General features: G+C 38.1%; 1 protein-coding gene across 1 annotated transcript in view; it reads left to right on the top strand.

The window, feature by feature from the left end:
• LOC106082961 (TWiK family of potassium channels protein 18) overlaps positions 1 to 25599 on the top strand; it is a 221478-nt gene that overhangs the window by 653 nt on the left and 195226 nt on the right. The window lies entirely within an intron of this gene.

Consider the following 25599-nt stretch of genomic DNA (forward strand, 5'->3'; position numbering starts at 1 on the left):
GCATTTTTCATTTGTTTAGATTTATTGCGTTCGTGTTAGGTCATATCATATCATTCGTTTTGTACTGGCTACAACCGTATTCCACCTTAATTAAACACATTTTTTTCGCTTTAGAAAAACTTCTTAAAATGTTTCTTTATGTTTTTGTATGTTAAAAAAAAGGTTACAGGGGAGGATGTGTGGCAAAATTTATGACCTAGCTGGTATATGAAATCTATGGTTTGCAAGTCACACTTTTTTTCTGCCGTTTTTGTAGTAAGGGGGAAAAAGTTGTTTATTGTTGTCGTTGTTGAAGAAGATCCTAAGATCTGGAAGATATTTTGCCTTTTGATTTATGTAAACCACCATGTGCCGTTGAAGAAAGAGGCAAAGCGAAAGATTTGCCTTTGGTTGTTTTTCTAATAAAAATTTAAAGGTATTTTCTAATCAAATTTCTGTATATAATAAGAGGAGGCCATCGTATATCAGAGGTTAGCATGTCCGCCTATGACGCTGAAAGCCGGGGTTCGAATTCTGGCGCCAACATCGAGGAAAAAAATTGTCAGCGATGGTTATCCTGGGGAAATTTGTGAGGTACTTTGCCAGGTAAAAACTTCTCCCCAAAACTATGTCGTATTGCGGCACACCGTTCGGACTTGGCTAAAAAACTTGAGCTTAAGCTTAAAACTTGAATCGGACAGCACTAATTGATATGTGAGAAGTTTGTCTCTGTTCCTTAATGGAATGTTCATGGGCTAGTTTTCATTTAGAGAATATTTAGGTTATGTGAAATCTTTGAAATAGAAAGCTTTGATGTTATGGGGAAAATACTGCTTTAATTTTTTACCCGGTGTATAAGGGGTAATGATATTTGTTGGCCAATTTGATTTTACAAATTTCCATACTTCGCTTGTAACACTATAAAGCTTCTTTAAAGTAGAACCACCATCCTAAAGCAATCACATGGCAGCCGGTTGTACGTACCGGATTGATTCGATGGAATCATTATTCGGCAAGGGCTGCCGCCTAGGTGTACAATACATTGCTATACAACAACAACAACCATCCTAAAGCAACGTGAAAAACTGCTTTAATGAATCCAGACGTAATTTGAATACGACTCACTCAAAATAGAATTCCATGAAGGTCGTTCAAAAACAGTCGTTGTACCAGAGAACATTGAAGCAGTGCGTGAACTTATAGTGCAACAGCGTCATGTGACATACCATGAGGTAAATGTATCTTTGTGCATTTCTTCCACCAGCATACTTTCGATATTTAATGAACACCTTTGCCGGAAAATGGTCTGTTCTCGTTGAATTCCGCACAATTTGACAATCGCTCAAAACATGGCTCGCGACGATTAGTGCTAAGAAATGTTAAAAAAATACGATCGCTGTGCATCAAAATACCATTCTAAGACCGTCACATGTGCCCAGTCGTGGATCTAGGTGCATGAGCAAGAAAATCGACAATGTGGGCCTTCAAAGTCCAGGCAAATTCTACGAAAGTTGTTCGTGGAAGAAGCATTTTGAAGCAAATGGTCATCTACCGGCACGGAATAACTGTGAGCACCGCACAGGCTGGAACTTTGAGGTCTGATCTGGGTGGTGCTCATAACTGTTACGATGAACTTAGCTGTGAGCAACCAGGTTGCGGATAGTGGAATGCTCCATACGGAGTAGTATCGTATCGATTGGAGAGTCTCAGTGAGAGGACGGGATGCACTGGCTCATGTATAAATACTGAGTGCCTACACTGATAGGCACTTTGCCAATACCGCCTGGTATTATTTTGTTCGCATCATTAGAAAAGATTTTTTAATACCGTTTGGTATCAATTCATTACCAAACAAAGGAGGCTATTAAGAATGGACGGCTTCACATTTGTATTCTTATCACCGTTGAAAAATGTTTTATGATGGTCTCGCCAGGAATCAAACCCAGGCGTTCAGCGGTGAGGCAGAAATGCTGACCTATGCGCTACGGTGGCCTCCTAAAATACTTTAAGAAATTGTATGTTGCATCTTTTCTTTATTTTATACCCACGACCGAAGGATGTGGATATATTCATTTTGTCTTTCCGTTTGCAACACCATTTCCGACCCATCCGTCCGTCCGTCCGTCTGTTTATTGGGATCAAGCTACAGTCTTTAAAAATTGAGATAATTAGCTGAAACTGTACTCACATATTTTTTTGTCTCTAGGCAAGTTAAGTTCTAAGACAATATTGGACTTTATCTTGATATCGGTCTGTCCATCGGTCGATTTAAGGTCTTATACCCCTTAAAGCCAAATTTATTTTCCGATTTCCTTGATATTTGTACCAAATATGGTCAAGATTTGACTATATTTGGATAAGTTTCCATATAGAGCGATCTCCCGATTTAAAGACCTGGGCCCATAACAGGCGCATTTATTATCCAATTACGCTGAAATTTGTCACAGTGACCTATATAAGGCTTTTCGACATCCGTGCTCGATATGGTTCCGATCGGTCCGTATTTGGATATAGCTGGCGTATATATATATATATATATATATATATATATATATATATATATATATATATATATATATATGTATATATATATATGTATATATATATATATATATATATATACAGGGTGGCTGATGAATATTGCTACAATGATGAATATTGCTACATTTTTTTTTCGGTGTATGGAATACATTTTTCTTTTATTCATGTTAAATTAAATTATTAAATTAATTATTAAATTATTATTAATTAAATTAATTAATTAATTAATTAAATTAATTATTAAATTATTATTATTAAATAGAAAAAAAGTTATTACATTTTTTTTTGGTAGCGGCTTTCATCAGCCACCCTGTATATATATATATATATATATATATATATATATATATATATATATATATATATATATATATATATATCGATTTTCCGATTAAAGGTCTTGGGGCCATAAATGTCGCCTTTATTATCCGATTATTCTGGGACAGTGACCTCTATAAGGCTTCTAGATATTCGTGCCCTATGTGATTCCGATCGGTCTATATTTGCATATGCAGCCATATACACCGATTTCGTTAAAATTTTACACTTTTCAATATGGCCCCGACCTTTCCATATAAGGATATAGCTGCCATATATACCGATCTCCCGATTTAAGGTCTTGGGGCCATAAAAGTCGCATTTATAATCCGGCCGCTTAAAATATATGATACGAGTATACTAAAGGTGCTGCCCTGGTGTGTTTGCTACATCCTAAAGAGCTTTTAAAACATAATTTGTACTCCAAATATTTTGAGTCCTTATAACAACACGATAGATTTGATAGTTATAAAGTCTCACGGGTGCTATCTGCATCAACTTTATATCAAATTCAAATATATGATTTGTTCTGTACACTCAAAGTCCTATAATGCCCAGATTGGCATGCATGGCCGTTACGTAATTAAAGTGGCGAGCGTCAGGTACTTGGTCCTTTAAATTATTGTCTGAATCGGTTTCTACTTCGAAAGGCCTTTCATTTGATACCCGTTATGTCCCGGTCAACCTAGATATCCGTTTTAGTGTTTTTTTCTAGGCTATTTTTAAGGTTATTGGGGGAGAAGCGGTCCTTCATACTTTGTCCCGAAATTACAAAACAAATTTTTATTCTACATCCCAGCATCTACCGACTGAATCGCATATTTCTCCGATGGGACTAGATTTCCGTGTAGGTTTTTTTGGGGGAATTTGTAAGGGAGCGGCAGCCCCCTGATACTTAGTGCTAAATATTTAATATCATATTCCTATTCCTAATCCTATACCTATACTATTCTTATACTATCTTTTATTTGCGTCCCATACTGTACCATCGCCTTACTTTTGAATCAAGCCATTTTTTTTAGTGGGAAGGGAGGCCCTCCTTGGACGTAAGACCAAATTTTTACATCAGATTCTTATTCTACTCCCAAATACCTTTCAATGTCAAAAAATTATATAGCCTATTATTCCTTCCAGACCAGTCTACACAACCTGCGAAAAATTTCAAGAAAATCGGTTTAGCCGTTTTCTAGTCTATACAGAACAAGCAAACAGACAGATAGGCCGAAAGACAAACAAACACGCTTTGACTTTACCTAATAGACTAGCCGACCCGGGCTCGCCTTCTTTCACCTTATAATACCTTTTATTTTAGTTATTTGGGGTGTTTTGGGGTTTAAACGACCCCTCAGACATTTCTTCCCGAAGTGGATATGATATTTGTGCTCTTCCCCCCAATGCATGACACTTAAATCCCATATTGCCACAATCATTAAATATATCTGATAAATAAGTCCTGTTTGAGGTGTTTTGGGGTTTGAACGACCCCTCAGACATTTCTTTCCGAATGTGGATATGATATTTGTGCTCTTCCCCCCAATACATGACTCTTAAATCCCATATTGCCACAGTCATTAAATATATCTGGTTTGTGGGAGGGGTGACCTATCAGGTGCTAAATATTAGCGACATTAGCAAAAATGGGGTTTCTATGAGCATAGAAATTAAAATTGCTTCTATACCAAAATTCCACGATTATCCAGTCCAATGATGGCCACTCTAATATAGTTGAAAGTACAAAATTGTGTTTGTATGAGCGGCAGTAAAACTCGACCGATCAACCAAGTGAAACTGCTTACACTCTACGTCTGCTACTGTTCCTTTTTCCTATGCCTGCTTTTTCCTTTGTACGGTTGGCTGTTGTTGTCCTTCTATGATCTAGACTAGTGATGGGCACACTAATTCAAATTAAAGAAAAAAATCAAATTTGCCCGTGAGATGGGCTCACTAATACAGTTGAAAATACTAAAATGCCTTTTATGAGGGGCGGTAAAAACCAAACGATCAAATAGCTATGTAGAATACCAACACAAAAAGTTGCTTACACTGTACATGTGCTACCGTTCGTTTTGTCTTTGTTTGCGGGAATTTATGTGCGGTTGTGCGTTGTTGCCCAGACACTAGACATGTAAGACACTACATATGCATTTAAACTGCATTGTTGGCGTACGGTGGGTTGTATACTTTATTTAATTTGAATTTCATATAATATTACGTATACAACCCAGTGGACAACTTTGTCAATGCAATAATTGACCTGTTTAAACTATTTACAATGATGGAAAGATCAAGTGGTGGGAGACACATCGAAACTTGGTGTCAGAGATTATAAAATGAGCGCATAAAACCGAGGCGCTTGAAATACTATTCTACGTTCGGCTAGTGGAACAAATGTTAAAGTAAACTTTTATGAACAACATTTATAAAATCATTAAAGTACGTTTTTATTTGCATGACGAAGCCCTTAGCATCCTTAAGAGCGCCTGTTAACTTCACACATACTGTTTATAGCCGTAATGCATGTCTATGAGTTGGTTCAAGAAGTATGATACTCTTCGGGCTTCAGGGCCCATATACAGTGGAAACACAGGACAGTAAGATTCATACATAGAGACTTATGCAAATGCAAATTTTGCCCATGAACATTCCACTAAGGAACAGGGGTAAACTTCGCACATATCAATGAGTGCAGTCCGATTCAAGTTTATGCTTAATGATAAGGAACCTCCTTTTTATAGTCGAGTCCCAACGGACTGTCGCAGTGTGACACTTTTTTGGAGAGAAGTTTTACATGGCAAAGTACCTCACAAATGTTGCCAGCATTAGGAGTGGAAAACCACCGCTGAAATTTTTTTCCGATGGTCTCGCCAGGATTGGAACACAGGCGTTAAACATCATAGGCGGACATGTTAACCTCTGCGTTATGGTGGCCTCATAGAGACTCATACACAGTGATTACACTGTTGAAGAGAGCAAGGGGATTGGTGATTCACAAAAAACAGATTTTAAAAAAATATCTTATGTTAAAACAACATTTTAAGCAAATTTTCTTTAAAATCTCTTTTGAGAATATCTATTATATAACAAGTAAAAGCGTGCTAAGTTCGACGACGCCTAACCTTATATACCCTCCACCATTGAGCGTATTTCTCGAGATCTTTGCCCGATATGTCTCTTTAGACAAACAAAGGATAATGAAGAAAGAATTGGAGGTATATCAAGTTATGGTCCGCTTCTGACTGTAAATAATGAATCGAATGTTGAAGACCATTGTAGAAGTCATTGTACAAAATTTTACACAAATCGGATAAGAATTGCACCCTCTCGAGGCTTAAGAAGTATAATTGGGAGATGGATTTATGTGGGAGCTATATGAGATTATGAACCAATTTAGACCAAACTTGGCATAGTTGTGGCGAGACAAAACAAAACACTTTACGCAAATTTTAAGCTTAATAGGATAATAATTGCACCCTCTAGGGGCCCAAGAAGTCAAGATCTAAATTGGTTTATATGGCTGCTGTAAAAGGTTGTGCCCGATCTGAACCATACTTAGCACAGTTATTAGAAGTCATAAAAAAACACATAATGCAAAATTTCTGCCAAATCGGATAAGAATTGCGACCTCTAGTGGCTTTAGAAGTCAAGATCCAAGATCGGTTTATATGACAACTATATCAAAACATGAAACGATATGGCCTATTTGTAATCCCAACCGAACTACACTAATAAGAAGTATTTATGCACATTCAAGTGTCCAGCTTTACTCCTTTGAAACTTAACGAGCTTTGACAGACAGACGGACAGACAGACGAAAAGACGGACGGACGATCAGACAGACGGACGGACGGACAGACAGACAGACGGAGGGATAGATGGACAGACGGACGAACAGACGGACGAACAGATGGACGGACAGACGGACGGACAGATGGACGAACAGATGGACGGACAGACAGACGGACGGACGGACGAATAGACGGACAGACGGGCGAATAGATGAACGGACGGACAGACAGACAGACAGGCGGACGGACATGGCTAGTTCGACTTAAAATGTCGAACGTTGATGAATATACAGACTTTATGGGGTCTTAGATAAATATATTGAGGTTTTACAAACGGAATGATGAAATTCGTTGGAGGGTATAAAAATAAAAGTGCTGCTCATTGTTTGTTTGTTCTGAGCAGACTCACAAACAGCTGAACCGATTTCATGTCATTTTCACAGATGGTAGAGTTTAGCCCTCGGTGAACATAGGGAACCTCATTTTGTGATATCTGCTACGAGGGCAGAACCTCCCCATATCCACAGTTTTCAAAAATGTCAGATCACGGAGAAGAGTAACCCAAAAAGTTGTATAAAACTTTGGGTCAAATAACTGTCGCCCTATCCCAAACCCCATACAAATGGACATGTTTACTGATATATGGATAATATATGTGTATTTAAGAGTAGAGTACGAACATGGTTTAACAATTAGAATCTAAGTGTGGGGGGTGGCCCGCTCCACCTCCGAATACCTCTCAAAAATTACATGTTTTCCGGTTGGGGCAATGTTTGTATCAAATTAAAGGTCATTGGAAGTATGAAACATGTAAAAAATTTGGGTTCTATTCCCAAGGGGGCAATCCCACCTCAAAAGCAACGTGTTTTCCAATTGGGATAATATGAGATTCAAACGAAAGGTATTTGAAATCAGAATACGAAACGTATATAAAAATTTGGGGTCTACTCCCAGGCGGGTTTCCGTACCCCAAAAGTGTGCACCAAATGGACATGTACACCGAACAGGACAATATGGGACTCAAACGAAAGGGCTTTGAGGGCACAATATGAAACTTATAAAGGGTTATTTTTAGCTATTATCCTTTTGGCAACACTGTTTTAAACAGCTCTCGCACGTTTCGCGTTTTCTTTCACTGTCAAACATCTTCAGTTTGATCTATAATTTAAACATGAGTCGTCTCACAAACGAACAACGCTTACAAATTATTGAATTTTATTATCAAAATGAGTGCTCTGTTAAGAAAGTTCATGGCGCGCTTCTTCCATTTTGTGGTCAGTTTAATCGATCCACAGAATCGGCTTTTTGGGCTATTGTGACTAAAGTTTGCATCAAATTTACATTGTTGGACATTAAACCATCAACGTAAAGTGCGAACTGAAGAAAATATGGCAGCTGAATCAGCCAGTGTTAATGATAGCCATAGACTATTGATTCGTCGCCATTCGCAGCAATAGGGCCTCTGTTACTTAACAAGGTGGAAAATGTTGAGAAAGGTTTTAGGTGTGAAGCCTTTCAAAATACAGCTGATGCAAGAATTAAAGCCGAACGACCTACCGCAACGCAGAATTTTGAATGGGCTCTTGGAAAGTTGGCCGACCCACTTTTTTATCGAAAAATTGTGTACAGCGACGAAGCTCATTTTTGGTAAATAAGCGGAATTGTCCATATTGGAGTAAAGATCAGTCAGAAGCAGGCAAGAGGTAGCAATGCATCTAGAAAAAGTAACAGTGGACCGTACTTCTTCAAAGATCATGCGAATCGTAACGTAACTGTGAATGGTGAGCGCTACCGTGAGATGAGATTCAACTATTTTTTTACCCAAAATGCAAGAGCTTGACTTGAATGACATGTGGTTTCAACAAGACGGTGCCACATGCCACACAGGGTTTATTGAGAGGCAAGTTCAGTGAACATTTTTCTTCTTGTTCGGGACCGGTCAATTGGCCGCCTAGATCGTGCGATTTAACGCATTTAAACTATTTTTTGTGGGGCTATGTTAAATCTCATGTCTATACAGCCAAGCGGGAAGAAGGAAGGCCCAAGTGTTAGAAAGAGTATGCCCAACTTGGACTAAGCGGTCAACATTTGCATGAAATAATCTTCAAACATTAAATTATATGGAACGTACTATCGATTCAAATAAAGATTCCATGAATTTTTCTGAAGTTTATGTTTTTTTTTGAAAAATTTTCCTGAAGCTCTTAAAAAATCACCCTTTATAATAATTTTGGTCAATTATGCCCCCAAATGGATACCTATACCAAACGGGACAATATGGGATACTAAGAGTTAAGTGATAATATGTGTAGGGCATGGGGGGAAAGATGATGAGACGTTGAAGCATTTCCTGTGTCATTGCCCGCCTTTCACCGGTACTTAGGTGGGGACAAAATACCAGACATGTATCATCTTAGGGGCGTGGCATGGAAAACAATTGAGGATTTTGTAATTAGCAACAAATTCCTAACATAGATTTTCTTTTTCGAGGTTCCTTTTTTAGTATTTAGAGAGCACAACAAGCCGATTACTGGCTTAGGTGTATGTCCATAGTGGCATAGGGCGGATTAATATTCGCAACCACGTTTCAACCTAACCTAAACTTAGAGCTACAAACGAATACAAATTTTTTGAACAAATATTTTCAATTTTAAATGAAACAACCGGAACGACTCATCGAAACACTTAAAATCACTGCTACCAATTCCTCGTAGAAAGACCTTTGCTAAAGTGTTAACATTTCATTATTTTCTTTTGTCACATATGTGGCCTTTTTCTGTCATTCATGATTTCCCAATGATTAGTTCATATCTCATCACCTGCCCTAAAATCTTTGACCATACTTTTTTTGTTGAGGTATTTTAACATAAGGGGTATCCCATAAGAGACCCTTTAAACCTTTTTAATCTTACAATTGATTGATTTGTTAACAAATTTATTTAAAATATGTTCCATTATATGGAAACAATTTACAAATAGCTTCACCGTGCCAAAGTAATTGATCGTAGCATTTTGTTGTCTTCTTTTTCCCTTATGGCCTCTTTATTATCCATATACCTTGGAGACCCCAAGTATATTAGGCGATTTTAGAGCATAATTTATCTCCTGATGTGAAAAGTATGTTATATATTCCTTGTCAGTTTTATGGCCATTTCTGTGCGAATGTTTTGCTGTCGATGTTTGTTGGTGCGCCTGGGCATCCTGTCCATAATCAAATTTATGGCTATTTTCCTCCCGGCCGTTGTAAAAACTGGACTGAGAGATGTGAATGAAGTGAAGCCACTGAGTGGGAGGTTTGTGTGTCTGCTTTGTGGCATTTGATGTTCACATTTGGTAAAGGTAGTGGCCACTGTTTTTCTAGGGCAATCAATTTTCGATTGGGTTTTAGAGTGAGAGAGAGAAAAAGGATTGTGGCCATTAATGTTCTTAATACCGATTTGGTTGGGGAAAGATAGATTTGCCCCGTCGGCCAAATACATACAAATTATTTAGTTAGAAATTCTCTTATGACGTAGGCATTCAACCGCCTCACGCATGCTGTTTTAACGTTTGTCGATAGGTGTTGGTTATCAAAAATAGTACAAGTCATTTTCGAATTATGGACTCCATAAATTTTGTAATCCCAAGTCCAGCCAGTCGCATAGCTAACCAGACATTGCTGTTGCGTTGGGTTTGGGCCACCCTAATTGGATTGGAAAATTCAAATCTCCTAAGGATGCTTTGGCAATAAATATGGCCCATTTAGTGTGTGTTTCTGACTCATAGACGCTTAGACACACCGAGCTGGTGTGCTGCGGTAGTGTTTTTGGCTCCCCACTACCAGGCAACGAATAATGGCGAAAGGAAAGCGAAACAAATGTAGAGAATCATGAATTCTGCCAAATTCTATTCTTAACACATACTTCCTGCTTTCAATTGCATATTTGCCACAAAACGTTGTAAATTAAACTTTTGACATTTGATGTGCCACATTACAGTTGGGGAAATTTATGGTTGCATATGTATCTGCGTGTGTGTGTGTGTGTGGAAATGTGTGCGAAATCAGAAGAACACATACTTTTGAGATTTTGAAAACGCGTGTTATAAGGAATGCCTTGTTTTCTGAAGGCAATGATGTCTTTATACGAGGTTGGTAAAAGGAAATGGTATTGGCATACAAATCGATATGACATCAATCCTCTATAGGAAAACTTTTCTCCAGAGATTAAGAAGTGTCACAGCTATTCTATTCGGATATTTTAAGAAACAGCCCCTTACGGTAGCGGTGAAATTTTCACAGATTGTTGTAGGTTGGTCTGAAAGGAAACATAGGCTATATAATTTGTTGATATCGCAAGGGGGCGGACCTTCCCCCTAATCCCAAAAACACCACCCAAAAAAGGATCGATTGGATAGAATACGAATATGGTTTTAAAATATGTGTCCAAGCACCCAGGAAGTCGTCCTAGACCCAACATTCCTCCAAGCAGACAAATTGAACGTCCATATCAATAAAAAGGGCTTAAATGAAAGGTATTCGGGAGTAGATTAAAAATCAGGTCGATGTATAGGGGATCACCTCAACCTCCCAAAAACGTCTAAATGGTCATATTAGCCAATCATAACTATATGGGGCTCGGCTTGGTTGTTACGTACAGACCCAAGAACGGCAGAACTGATTTTCTCGACATTTTCACAGATTGTGTAGGTTGGTCTGGAAGGAAACATAGGCTTTATAATTTTTCGATATCATAAGGGGGTTGCACCCTTACCCTTATCTCAAAAACATCACTCGTAATCAAAATTGGACCAATCGGAACAATATGGGTATCAAATGAAATATATTGGAGATCAGAATACGAATATGGTATTAAAATTTGAGTCTAATGGGCCGCCCCAAACCCTAAAACTCCCCCAAACAGACATATTGGATGCTCATGTCAATATGGGACTCTAATGAAAGGTATTCAGGAGTAGGTAACGAATATGGCAAAAAAGTCCATGTAATGGGAGGTTTCACCGCCCCCAAAACCCTAAATGGGCACATTAGCCCCAAAACCCCAAATGGGCATATTGTGGGTAAGCCCCAAACCAACCCCTAAACGGAACTTATTTACCGAACATATCAATATGGGGCTCAAATAAAAGAGTTTTGGGAGTAAAGAAAGAAGTTGATACCTATTTTAAGAGCAAAGTTGCAAAGTGCCAGCCCCAGCCTCAAAAGGCCCTTCAAACGGTACATTTTTATCGACCATGGCAATATTGGGATTAAATGAAAGGTATTTTGGAAATGTCTGAGGTACCATCCCACCCCCAAAAATCAATCCCCGCCAAATGGGTATATAGACCAATCAGGACAATATAGGCCTCAAATAAATCAATACAATTTCCAACAGATGCACAGAATCATGCATGTGTATACCATGGGAGTAGTATAAATTGTGCAGACAAAAAAAAATTACCATTGCAAAAACAAACATGAATTGGGAAAAAGTACAGCTAATAGACAAGGTTTCCGGGTACGGCCTTTGAAGCCTTCACACTTAATATGGCTGATGAGTAATTCTAAACCAAATTACGAAATGTGTCCCATAGTGGTTGGTGTGTGTTGCCATCTCTGGCATTCCATTTCCATTTGGATAGTAAATCTCCGATCATTGAGCTCGTCTCGAAAGAGAAACAAACAGAAATTGTAAAATTTAATGATCTTCGTCCTGCATAAAAGAACAGGGGCAAACTTCTCATATATCAATGAATGCTGTCCGATTTAAGTTTAGGCTCAGTGATAAAGGACCTCCTTTTTATAGCCGAGTCCCAACCGCGTCCCGCAATTTCTCTATGAAGAGAGAAATTTTTACATGATTTCTATGCATAGTACATCACAATGTCTCCAACATTTGGAGGGGATAACCATCAGTTGGAGGGGATAACCACCATTTGGAGGGGATAACCACCATTTGGAGGTGATAACCACCATTTGGAGGGGATAACCACCATTTGGAGGGGATAACCACCATTTGAAAGGTATAACCACCATTTGGAAGGGAAAACCACTACTGGAGGCCACCGTAGCACAGAGGTTAGCATGTCCACCTATGACGCTGAACGCCTGCGTTCGAATCCTGGCGAGAACCCCATGCAAATTTTCAGCGGTGGTTATCCCCTCCTAATGCTGGCGACATTTGGGAGGTGCTGTTCCATTTGGTATAACTGCCATGTAAAAACTTCTTCACTGCGGCACGCCGTTCGTACTCGCCTATAAAATGGAGGTCCCTTATCATTGAGCTTAAAACTTGAATCGGACTGCACTCATTGATATGTGAGAAGTATGTCCCTGTGCCTTAATGGAATGTTCATGGGCAAATTTGCAACCACCACTTTTTCCAATGTTCTCGACAGGATTTGAACTCACGCGTTTAGCATCATTGGCGGATTTGCTTACCTCTACGCTTCAATGACACGAATTCGATATCCACATTCGGGTTGAAATGTCCCCATCTTAAAACTCTATACTCAAATAAAAGTTATAAAAGGTTTAAAGGAGCTGCGGATCAGGCATCAAATTTGACATACTATTGTATCAAAAAGGGATTTTTTTTCTAAAATGTCTTAAAGTTATAAAATTTTGTCGTCCTCAGTGCGGTTGTGGTATACCAACAACCCATTCTTTGGATCTGGCAAAGTATAAAACAATTGTTGCACTTCTGAAGCATCGTCCACCGGACCACGACACCATATAGCATTATATTGGGTTGCCCAAAAAGTAATTGCGGATTTTTCATATACAGCTTGTGACTCTGTAATTGCATTCTTTCTTCTGTCAGTTATCAGCTGTTACTTTTAGCTTGCTTTAGAAAAAAAGTGTAAGAAAGTATATTTGATTAAAGTTTATTCTAAGTTTTTTTAAAAATGCATTTACTTTCTTTTAAAAAATCCGCAATTACTTTTTGGGCAACCCAATAGGTCTGACAGCTACAGTATACACCCAGTGCATGACACGCGGTTTAAGACCCCCAATTTTGCTAATGCCTCCCTTGCAGGCCTATTGGCTAAGAGTTGCCTTTCTTGCCCTTTCGAAAATGTTTGATTTGAAGTTCAATTTGCTGTACAGCAAAACACTGCAAAATATCCATTTTTATATAAATTTCCTACAAAAATTTAATTTTGACTTACTACCTTGTTGAAACGGATTTTTCTAAAATGTCCTATAGTTATGAAATTTTGTCAAAATTTGCTTTTTCTATTCCTTTAATATACTACGAACCAGCTTATATTCTTGATCAAACTTATTGTTGTCTTCAAGCACCAGTTTTCATATTTAAACCAAGCATTCTCATAAATCGTGTAAACGGCATTTTTATGACTTAATATCAATCATGGGTAGTCAAATATTAAAAATTAAGATATGCAAATTTGGGCAATTGCCCATCTAACCTCGTACTACTTTGACCAGACATACACACAGATATCTACAATGTTAGCATGTGCGGTAAAAGTGCCGTGTTATAAAGGAATAACCGCATAGCAGTGTTATGCCATAACCGCATACATATACTACTTTACACATGTGGCAGGCTAAAGGCAGGCATTTCGACCTATCCATATGAATTAGACCTTATCCTCTCGACGGAGAGAAACATACACACACACACACCGACACAAGCCCACAATCCACCTCTTTCATCGAATAAGTTAGGCTTTTTCGAGGCTACATGTTTTATGGCGGTGACCGACCGACCAGCCGAACGAGCAACCGCCTGCTCGCCCACTGGCTTGGTAATGCTACATGTTTTTGTGGATTAGAAATCAGTTCGATGTTTTGGGCAGAAATGATGGTGCTCCAAGGAATTGAAATAGTGTCTCTAACCAATATTTCCATTTTCCTTTACTTGTGATGTGATTTTCTGGCCAATCTCAATCACAATACCCTCGGCGTCTCCTCCAGCCTAGTTTTACGAAATTGAGCTAAAGTTTGTGTGACTATAAAATGTAGCAAATAAAATTAAATGCAAATTACAAACAAAAAAAAAAAAAAACTCGTAATACATCGAAGCAAGCCAGCCCATACACCACTCAAGTGTATGGGACATGGAAATTTATGGCATAAAACCTGTTTAGTCACATGACTCGGATTATCTGTCAACAGAGAGGCAAGCCATAAAATTGGAAGCCTCCCACAAACGCATTTAGACAATGGGCCTGGGCCATAGCGCCTGCCCTCAATTTACAGCCTCCTCCTTCATCGGTGATAGCGCTCTGTGTACTTTGCTATTTCCCTTCCTTTTCGGGGTAGTTTGGGTTACCACCAGGCGTATATATAACAAACATGTAACAATAACTTTGGCAATAAAATCAACCTTTTTCGAATATTTGAAAATTTTCTAAATTTGAATTTTAAACAGCAAACAGCCATGATGTCAATGTCACCGTAACCGTCACAACATTCATCCATGCAAATGACGGGCCATCCGCCCAAATTTTCTCATCCATATTTGGTGTGTAACGACGAGATTACCTTTTTTTCCCTCTATTCTAGTCATCTCAAGGCCTAAACCACACACACACTCACACACACACACACTTGCCACATTCACACATCAAAAGGTGATTGTTGGTGAAACAAGTCATGAGAAACCCATTTTGGAATTGTAATTTTTTATCCGAAAGGACAAATAGCAACGGTCTTGACATAATCTTCATAGCATGTGTCAAAACTACAGTGATTGGGAAAAGTAAAGGTGAGGACTTTAACTGAATGCCGCTGTTGATTTTATTAAACAGAGATCAAAGCCTTAGGGTAGGTGTTAAACAAATATTGGAAAGATTGATTCGAAAGCTGAGGTGTCACTTTGAGAGGATTCTTTAAAGAATAGAAAAATGCAGGCATGGAAATTAGAAAAGGTTAGAACACATTTCTGAATTTTAACAATTCCTTTGAGGTTGTTTGGAACGGGCGGAAATTTAAATCGAATTTAAGACTCTCTCAAAGACATTTTATGCCTGGGAGAGCTTGTAGTACTACTAGTGGTCTGTTTTCCTACCTATAGTTTACTCTTGTCCTCTTATGTGAGGTACTAAATTTGGTTTAAAGCAGAGTCATAGGATATCCTTAAACAGGTTTATAAAATGTAATAGAAGTGGTAGATACTTTCTGTCTATTTTACCTCAAATTGTTTCACGACAAACCCCCATAATTAACTAGAGCCATGAATAGTTTCAGTAACATGCTCATGCACATAGACTTTTGTTTTATACTGTAATTTACACAGCTATGTATGTATGTGTTGTCATTATGAGTACGTGTGTGCGTCTTTGGGTATACAAAGGTCTGATGTTTGGTTTTACATTTATTGCCATTTTGGCATTTTAACCCATCCACAAACGATTATACACCCACCCAAGCCTCGGACAAAGGCACGTATATGAGCCTAAAGGGGCACCACAATGAACACCAATAAACACACACACACACACTTACACATAAATATACACTAACACGCTACCCCGCCTCGGCTGTGACTAGATTGAAGCCAGCATAGATGTTCTCGCCGCCATGGTTTTGCTCATTTGATACCTCAAATGTGTAGTACGTGTTGGAAGCCGAATGTTTATGGTACTTTAAGTAAATCTTATGGGACATCATTTGCTAGTTGCTCTTAATGGAATCCAAAGCATCAGACTATGAAGCTGTGAAAAAAAACAAAGTTCCGATATTTAGGCACTCGCCACACACAAGTCACAACTCTTCCACAAAAGGTAGAAGTGAAGCCTGCCGCCTCAGAAACAGAAGAAAGAGTTTTGACATTAGCAGCAGTAACAGCATCAGCATCAGCAGTCAGCTTCCATATCAGCAGTAGTGCTGTGGTAGTGAAAGTCTTTGCCATTATTGCTGGCATTGTAGTCTCTTTGGATAGGTAATAAATTTTTTATGTTCCTACCTTGTATTAAGCTGTAAATGGCAACTTTTCGTTACCATTGTAAATGGCTAAGTGGCATAGAAGAGTCTGCCAGCAGCAGTCCCTTAGAACGACAAAGGGAAATTACCACCATCTTGTAGGGTGTATAGATGTGTTGGTTCTATATAAAGAGTGCCAGAATGCCAAGGCCTTGCCATGTAAGGCCTTTTTGGAAGATATGAAATGCTGCAGATTTAATTATGATGAATAGGATTAAAAATCCTGTGTCATATACTATTGGGTTGCCCAAAAAGTAATTGCGGATTTTTTAAAAGAAAGTAAATGCATTTTTAATAAAACTTAGAATGAACTTTAATCAAATATACTTTTTTTACACTTTTTTTCTAAAGCAAGCTAAAAGTAACAGCTGATAACTGACAGAAGAAAGAATGCAATTACAGAGTCACAAGCTGTGAAAAAATTTGTCAACGCCGACTATATGAAAAATCCGCAATTACTTTTTGGGCAACCCAATAGATGATAGAATATTAGTCTTAGAATCTCATCTCCAACTGTGATATACTTTTTATACCCACCATCATAGGGGTATATTCATTTAGTCATTACGTTTGCAACATATTGAAATATCCATTTCCGACCCTACAAAGCATATATACTTCGGATCGTTGTAAAATTTTAAGACAATTTAACGATGTTCGTGTTTCCGTCAGTTGTAATCACGCTACGGTCTTTAAAAGTTGAGAAATTGAGTTGAAATTGTGCACAGTCTCGGTCTTGAATGGGCCAAATCGGATTATATTTGGATATAGCTGCCATAAAGACCGATCTGGTAATTAGGCGTCTTAAGCCCATTTCGCTAAAATTTGATACAGGAAGTTGTACTTGGGGCCCCGATATTCAAACCGAATATGACCCATGTCGGACCATATTTGCACATAGCTGCCATATAGACTGAAATGCTGGTTTAGGATCTTAAACCCGCAGCAGGCGCATTTATTATCCCATCTCGATGAAATTAGAGTTGTTTTAAAGCTACCAGCATCCGTCTCAAATATGGATCAGATCGGACCATATTCAGATATATTGGGTTGCCCAAAAAGTAATTGCGGATTGTAAGCTAAAAGTAACAGCTGATAACTGACAGAAGAAAGAATGCAATTACAGAGTCACAAGCTGTGATAAAATGTGTCAACGTCGACTATGTGAAAAATCCGCAATTACTTTTTGGGCTACCCAATAGTTGTCATATAGACCGATGCTGATTTAGGGTCTTTAGCCCATAAAAGCCGCAATTATTATCCGATTTCGCTGAAATTTGAAATAATGATTTGATTAAAGCTTCCCGATAACCGACTCAAAAATGGTTCAGATCGGTCTTTATTTAGATATAGTTGCCATATAGACCGATGCTGATTTAGGGCCTTTAGCCCATAAAACCCGCAATTATTATCCGATTTCGCTGAAATTTGAAATAATGATTTGATTAAAGCTTCCCGATAACCGGCTCAAATATGTTTCAGATCGGTCTTTATTCAGATATAGCTGTCATATTGAGCGATCTGCCGATTAAAGGTCTTAAGCCCATGAAAGCTACATTTATTACCCGACTTCGCTGGAATTTGGCACAGTGACTTGTATTAAGCCTCCCGTCATCCGACCAGCTGCCATATAGACCTATCTTCCAAGTTAGGGTCTTAATCCCATAAAAAGCGGATTTGTTACCCGTGATACAGTGACTTGTCTTAAGCCTCACGTCATCCGACCAGCTTATGGTTCAGATCAGACTATATTTAGATATAGCTGCCATATAGACCGATCTTCCAAGTAAGGGTCTTAATCCCATTAAAAGCGGATTTGTTACCCGATTTCGCTGAACCTGTGTCTTAGAACTGTTATTCTCGGGACCTGAATCAAATATAATCCAGACCAATTGGTCATTGGTAAATTACTATGGATATGGTAGTGGTGTTGTCATAAAAGAGGATGGTTAATTTATTCATGGCAGTGGGTATCCAAAGTTTGGCACGGCCAAACCTAACACGTTTTTAATTGTTTGTTTTTTACTTCTGAACAGGGTTGCCAGTATTTTTCTGTCCCTTGTCCCCAAATTTCGATATCCTTGTTCACAACAATTTTGCAAGACTTAAAAAAAATTCTAATTCATATTTCAATAGTTTTACTGACGGCCAAACCGACTAATGATGTGTGTCACGTGATTTTTGAAGTTGTAAAACAGCAAACAGCGATATAGGGTGCCTTTTTTTTAGTATTATACACTCAATGCAAGTCAGGTGTACTGGAAAGATAACCATTGCCAAATTGGATTGCATTGATTGTTATCGCTATCGATAACACGGCCCAAATAATCGATAACACGTGCTTGGCACTGTATTGCATAAAAAAGGGATAAAATATTTCATTGGTATAGTTGCTATATGCAAGTCAGGTGTACTGGAAAGGTAACCATTGCCAAATTGGATTGCATTGATTGTTATCGCTATCGATAACACGAGCCAAATAGTCGATAACACGTGCTTTGCACTGTATTGCATAAAATATTTCATTGGTATAGTTGCTAATTTTGTTTTTGTCTTATCCCGTGCAAGTCATATATATTCTGGATAGAATTTTAGTGCAAACTTGTCCTGGATAGTTATCAATATCATTCGATTTCAGATAATAATAAGCAGTTAATCGGGATTTGCACGTTATAGTACTAAAATAAAACACAGCAAGTATAATTGGTGTAAATTGTACTGATTTATGTTCACTAAATATTTATCAAAAAAAAAATTTTAAAAATAGTAAAGGTAAAATACAAAATTTTTAACAGAACATTCCTCCCCAAGAATCCACAATTTTTGCTTCGAATCCCCATCAAATCTTCAAGCCCCCAAGTCAAAAATGTTGTCCCCATTTTCGAAAATAAATCCTCAATTTGTGGAGAAATCACCAATACTGGCAACAGTTATCTAAGCTGTGGGTTTGCATTTCAGGGCTGAAATTTTGGCTGGAACTTCACATATTTCCATGTATACTTCACCTAGCTAAAGTCTTCAAGCCATGAATAATAACTGTTTGGCCAACGGAGCCAAATAGTTAAAAAGCGACATAATGTCGTTTTGCTTCTTCTGTGTCTCTACGACAATATTTAAAATCATAACCTCACAATTTAGGTAAGGCCTTTTTCCATAGGATTTTAATAAAATGATTATGGTGAATGAGATTAAATTTCTAATTTCATCGTCAATGTTTCTATCCAGCAAAAAGTCATATTAACCCGAAATAAGATTCTTTAACCACTTACTAGTAGATATATCCGCAATAATACTTTAACATGGACATGACCTTAAAGGAAAGTGCTTCAGAGTAAACATTCCACCAGATGACAATCGGAATGAGAAAATAAATATACCCCTATGCTGCGATGGTGGGTCTGAAAACCCGCTAAGTTCGACCGGGACGAACATTGGATACCCATCAACCTGGATGTATATATTAATCATATGCCATCTGGAAAATACTCCCTTTATGAACCCATAGCAGTTTTACCAATATAAAGTCCGATCTAAACCAAACTTGGCAAAGACGTCGGGCGGTCTAAAACAACTTACTGTTCCAAATTTCAGCAAAATTGGGTATTATACGGCACGGATGTCGAACATAAATTTCCAAATATAATCGGGTAATGAACGGGCCTTTTATGGCCCCTAAACTTAAATCGGGAAATCGGTATACATAGCAGCTATATCCAAATAATGAACTACATTGAGCACGAATGTCGAAGGGCCTAACAATTTCGTCAGATCGGTCTATATGGGGAATATTTCATGATAAAATCGAATATAGCCTGTGTATGGACAGCGCACCTAGGAGGGTTTGAATCTTGGCGTGAACATGAGAAAAAATGTTCAGCGATGGTTATCCCCTCCTAATGCTGGTGACATTTGTGAGGAACTATGCCATTTGAAAAAAGTAAAAGCGTGTTAAAGTCGGCCGGGCTAAATCTTATATACCCTCCAACAGGGATCGCATTTGTCGTGTTCTCTTCCCGGTATCTCTTTTTGGGCAAACAAAAGATTAAAGAAAAGAATTGCTATGCTATTGGAGCTACACCAAATTATGGTCCGATTCAGACCATAATTGAAATGAATATTCGAAACCACAGTACAATCGGATAAATATTGCGCCCTCTAGTGGCTCAAGAAGTCAAGATCCCAGATCGGTTTATATGGCAGCTATATCAGGTGATGGACCGATTTATACAATACTTATTAAGGATGATGGAAGTCATAACAAAATACTACGTGCAGAACTTCAGCCAAATGAGGCAACTATTGCGATTTCCAGATTCACAAGACGTCTATATATGAGAGCTATATTCAAATCTCAAACGATATGGCCCATTTGCAATCCCCAACGACCTACAACGACAAGAAGTATCTTCGCTAAATTTCAAGCGACTAGCTTTATGGGAGCGACTGCTATCGTGATTTCCACAGACATGGCTAGATCGACTTAGAGTTTCAAGACGATCTAATATAATCTATGGGGTCGCAGATCAGTATTTCGAAGTGTTACAAACGTAAGGTCTAGATAAGGGCCTTACCTAAATGGTGACATTTCCCCTTTTCCGCACCCTGACTCCGCATTGGATAGGCTTTTGTATGCATGCATGTGTTAATGTATCTCCATAAGGTATGAGGCTAATTTAATAGCTGCTCATTATGAAGATATCACGACCTGAAGTACTGTTTTCATCTTCCGGGGCCAAATAAGAGTGGGGCAAATTCAAAATCCTAGTAAAACCATTTCATACATGTGTCTATGGTATTTTTGATGCTTCTGCAGTTGTTATTTTTGCACATGGTGTATATGTGTGCGTGTGTACCAGTATGGGTCGTTGTATTCAATGAGCTCGTTACAATGTAAATTTATGCCTACATGCTTGTAAGTGCGGTCTGCCTTACCTGTCTTTGAAAGTTTATCAATAAAATTCAAATTTATTAATTTTCCCGACAATGTCGTCAATCTCTAATCTCAAATTCTTTAATGCCATATGAGAGGGTCGCTCTACCCAAGCAATGGATGGGATAAAATGTATGTATGACTCTGCGTTTATTTGGATTACTTTGGCGGAGGGGGCGTAGTATGTCTATCCTCGTTTATGGGCAATTGTGTTCTCTTTTTTAATGGAATTGTTAATGCTGTTTTTGGTGTAGCATTAATTCAGTCATTCGAAAGTAATACAACAAATATTGTATTCCATTTAAACTCCCTTAAGGGAAATAAACAGAGATCGATGTTGCCATCAAAAGGACAATGAAAGATGAATCAATTGGGTTTTTATCTAAGGCAACAAAAAGAAGTCATCAAATTTTGCCCAAAGGTAAGAGCACTCATATATTACCTGTGAGTATACTAGATGAACAAAAAGCCAAAAGAACAAGAAGAAGAAGAAGAGACATCACCTACATACATATACATCAGTATAAGTGGAATGGCATATACATACATAGTATGTTTATATGTTTTTTACTATATTGTTACCATTAAAACAAGTTTTAATGGTAATATTTTTCCAAAGTAAGATCTATGGTTGAAGAATTTTTTATGAGTTTACACTAAAAAGGAAAAATTGATGATGGCAAAATTTCCAGTAGTTTGATTTTGAAAAAAGTTTATTATAAATGTTTTGAATAAAAATAAAATTAAAGTACCTATAACAAATACAAACAAGGCGTTAAGTTCGACCGGGTCGAACTTTGTATACCCACCACCTCGGGTATATATGTAAACCACCTTTCGTCATAATCCATTAAAAATGCATAATTTATGCCCCCATAGCCGATTTATCAAAATATGGTTAAGTACAAGTCATTGTTCAATTTTGTAGAATCAAATATTGGTCTTTTTGGTAGCCATATACAAATATAGATCGATGTGAACCATATACGACACGGATGTCGAAAAGCCTAACATAAGTCACTGTGTAAAATTTCTGCGAAATCGGATTATAAATGTGCCTTTTATGGGGCCATGACTTTAAATCGAAAGATCGGTCTATATGGCAGCTATATCAAAATCTGAACCGATCTGGGCCTAAAACAACTGACTGTCCCAAATGTCAGCGAAATCGGACAATAAATGTGCCTTTTATGGGTCCGAAACCTTAAATCGAGAGATCGGTCTATATGGCAGCTATATCCAAATATGGACCGAAGAACCAAACGCAACTCACAGTTCCAAATTTCGGCGAAATCGGACAATAAATGCGGCTTTTATGGGTCCAAAACCTTATATCGAGAGATTGGTTTATATGGCAGCTATATCCAAATATGGTCCGATCTGGGCCAAATTGAAGAGAGCTGACGAAGGGCCTAACACAACTCACTGTCCCAAATGTCGACGAAATCGGACAATTAATATGCCTTTTATGGGCCCGAAACCTTATATCGAGAGATCGGTCTATATGGCAGCTATATCCAAATCTGAACCGATCTGAGCCAAATTGAAGAAGACTGTTGGGGGGCTCAACACAACTCACTATCCCAAATTTCAGCGAAATCGGATAATAAATGCGGCTTTTATGGTCCCATGACCTTAAAATTGAGGCATCGGTCTATATGACAGCTATATTCAAATCTGGACCGATCTGAGCCAAATTAAAGAAGACTGTTGGGGGGCTCAACACAACTCACTATCCCAAATTTCAGCGAAATTGGATAATAAATGCGCCTTTTATGGTCCCATGACCTTAAAATTGAGGCATCGTTCTATATGGCAGCTATATCCAAATCTGGACCGATCTGGGCCAAATTGAAGAAGGATGTCGATTGGAGTCCCATATAGCCATGGTCGGCTTGCATGGCCATTTGGGGACATTTGGGGGTGGAGCGACTTCCCATTACTTGGATCTAATTTTCCATGGAATATTTATTATCTACTACCGAATACTTTTCATTTGAGTCCCATATTGACGTCAAAGTAGAATATATCTATTTAAAAGGGTTTTGGAGTTGGGGCGCCCCGCTGGGTACTTGGACTCAAATTTTAATACCATATTCGTTTTCTAGTCTCCAATACTTTTCATTTGATACCCATATTGTTCCGATCGGTCTACTTTTGATTTTGGGTGATGTTTTTGGGCTAAGAGGAAGGGTGCGCCCCACTTAAGATATCGAAAAACTATAAAGCCTATGTTTCCTTCGAGACCAACCTACACAACCTTTTAACATTTTAAGAAAATCAGTTCAGCCGTTTTGATTCTACGGAATAAACAAACAAACCGTTTATTCCCTAGAATTGGTTACTATTTGACGTATTTTTAGGAGAAAAAACGCCACCTAGATCTGAACGCCAATTTTTATGTCTTATTCGTAAACTATTCCCAAATACCTTTCATTGGAGTCCCATATAGCCATGATCGGCTAATATGCCCATATAGGGGCATTTGGAGGTGAAGCGACTTCCCATTACTTGGATCTAATTTTTCATGGCATATTTATAATCTATTGCTGAATACTTTTCATTTGAGTCCCATATTGACGTAAAAGTGGATTATATCAGTTTAAAGGAGTGCGGTGCGCGGATGACCCCCTTTTCCTCCTTTTTTTTATGCCAGATTCGTAATCTACCCCCGAATACCTTTCATTTGAGCCTCATATAGACATGAACGTCCAATATGTCTGTTTGGGGGAGTTTTGGGGTCGGGGCGGCACAATTGGTACTGGGGTCCAAATTTTAATATCATATTCGTATTCCACTCTCCAACACCTTTCATTTGATACCCATACTGTCTCGATCGGTCCACTTTTGATTTTGGGTAGTGTAGTTGGTATAAGGGGGAGGGTCCGTCCGCCTTCCGATATCAAAAAATTATGAAGCCTATGTTTCCTTCCAGACCAACCTATACAATCTGAGAATTTCAAGGTAATCGGTTTAGCCGTCTTATACGGAACAAACAAACTCAAATTGATTTTTATATATAAGATAGTCATATAATAATATTTTTGGCGAGGATCCTTACCTTCTAATTTTTAGTAGTCACCCACTGTGTCGCTTTCAATAAATCATTATTTAGTTTGTAAATAACTTTAAATGGTATGTCTTAAATAGTTTTAATATAGAATTTCAATGGATACTTCAAATCTTCAACCAACAAATTGTTTTTTATTTCTGTTTCTGCCCCTATGCTTAACCACAAAGGAATTTCTGTAACAAAAAAAAAAAAAAAAACAACAACAATTAATGCTGTGGAGATACGTGCTTACATTTTCAACAATGTATGAATTCCAATTTCATTGAAAGCATTCGATCGCTTTGCTAATGAAATGCCGACAAATCAATTTGTCACGTTTGTTTTTTTGTTTATTCCCTATCACTTCTGTAGGCAACCCTTGTTATTGTTCATCGTTAAAACTTATCGGAATTGATGATATTTTAATTAGGAGCCAGTAGCTGGTAACTGGACTCGGGACAGAGGCCCGACCCGAACAGACCACCAACCACATTAATCGTTTGTGTATGACAGGAATACATGCATTTCTGTTTCTGTCAATATGAATGTATGTGCGTAAGTGTGGCAGTGTGGCATAGATACCGCAAACAATTTGCCATAACAATTACAACTGATGATTACAGCTTGGATTGCGTCTCAATGGACCAGAAAGGCAACAATTATAATTAGAAACATTATGGGATATATACCATGTAGAGACTATTGAGTTCCTTTTTAATATTATGTAAAGGAATAATAGAAGGGGTGCTTTTGAAAACAAGCATTTGAAAGCAGTAGGTACCGTTGAATTGCTGATGAAGATTTTGCAAAATTAAAAATTTAGTATAGGAGCCCATAGAAAGAATAGTAGCTTGGCAGTGTGGAAAGGATCTCTCACCAGTAAGAGACACTTGAAGTCACTGAAGAGCACCCAGAAAAGAACAAGTAAACAGGCATTATGTCTAGCCAGGGCAAACTTGGGATATCCAGCATCTCGGATATATGTTAAACACATTTCGTTAATATCCGGTGTAAAATGCAGCATACATAAACCCATAGCAGCTAAATCGAAATAAGGTTC

Source organism: Stomoxys calcitrans, chromosome 4, assembly GCF_963082655.1.
Source record: "Stomoxys calcitrans chromosome 4, idStoCalc2.1, whole genome shotgun sequence".
Classification (NCBI taxonomy): Eukaryota; Metazoa; Arthropoda; class Insecta; order Diptera; family Muscidae; genus Stomoxys; species Stomoxys calcitrans.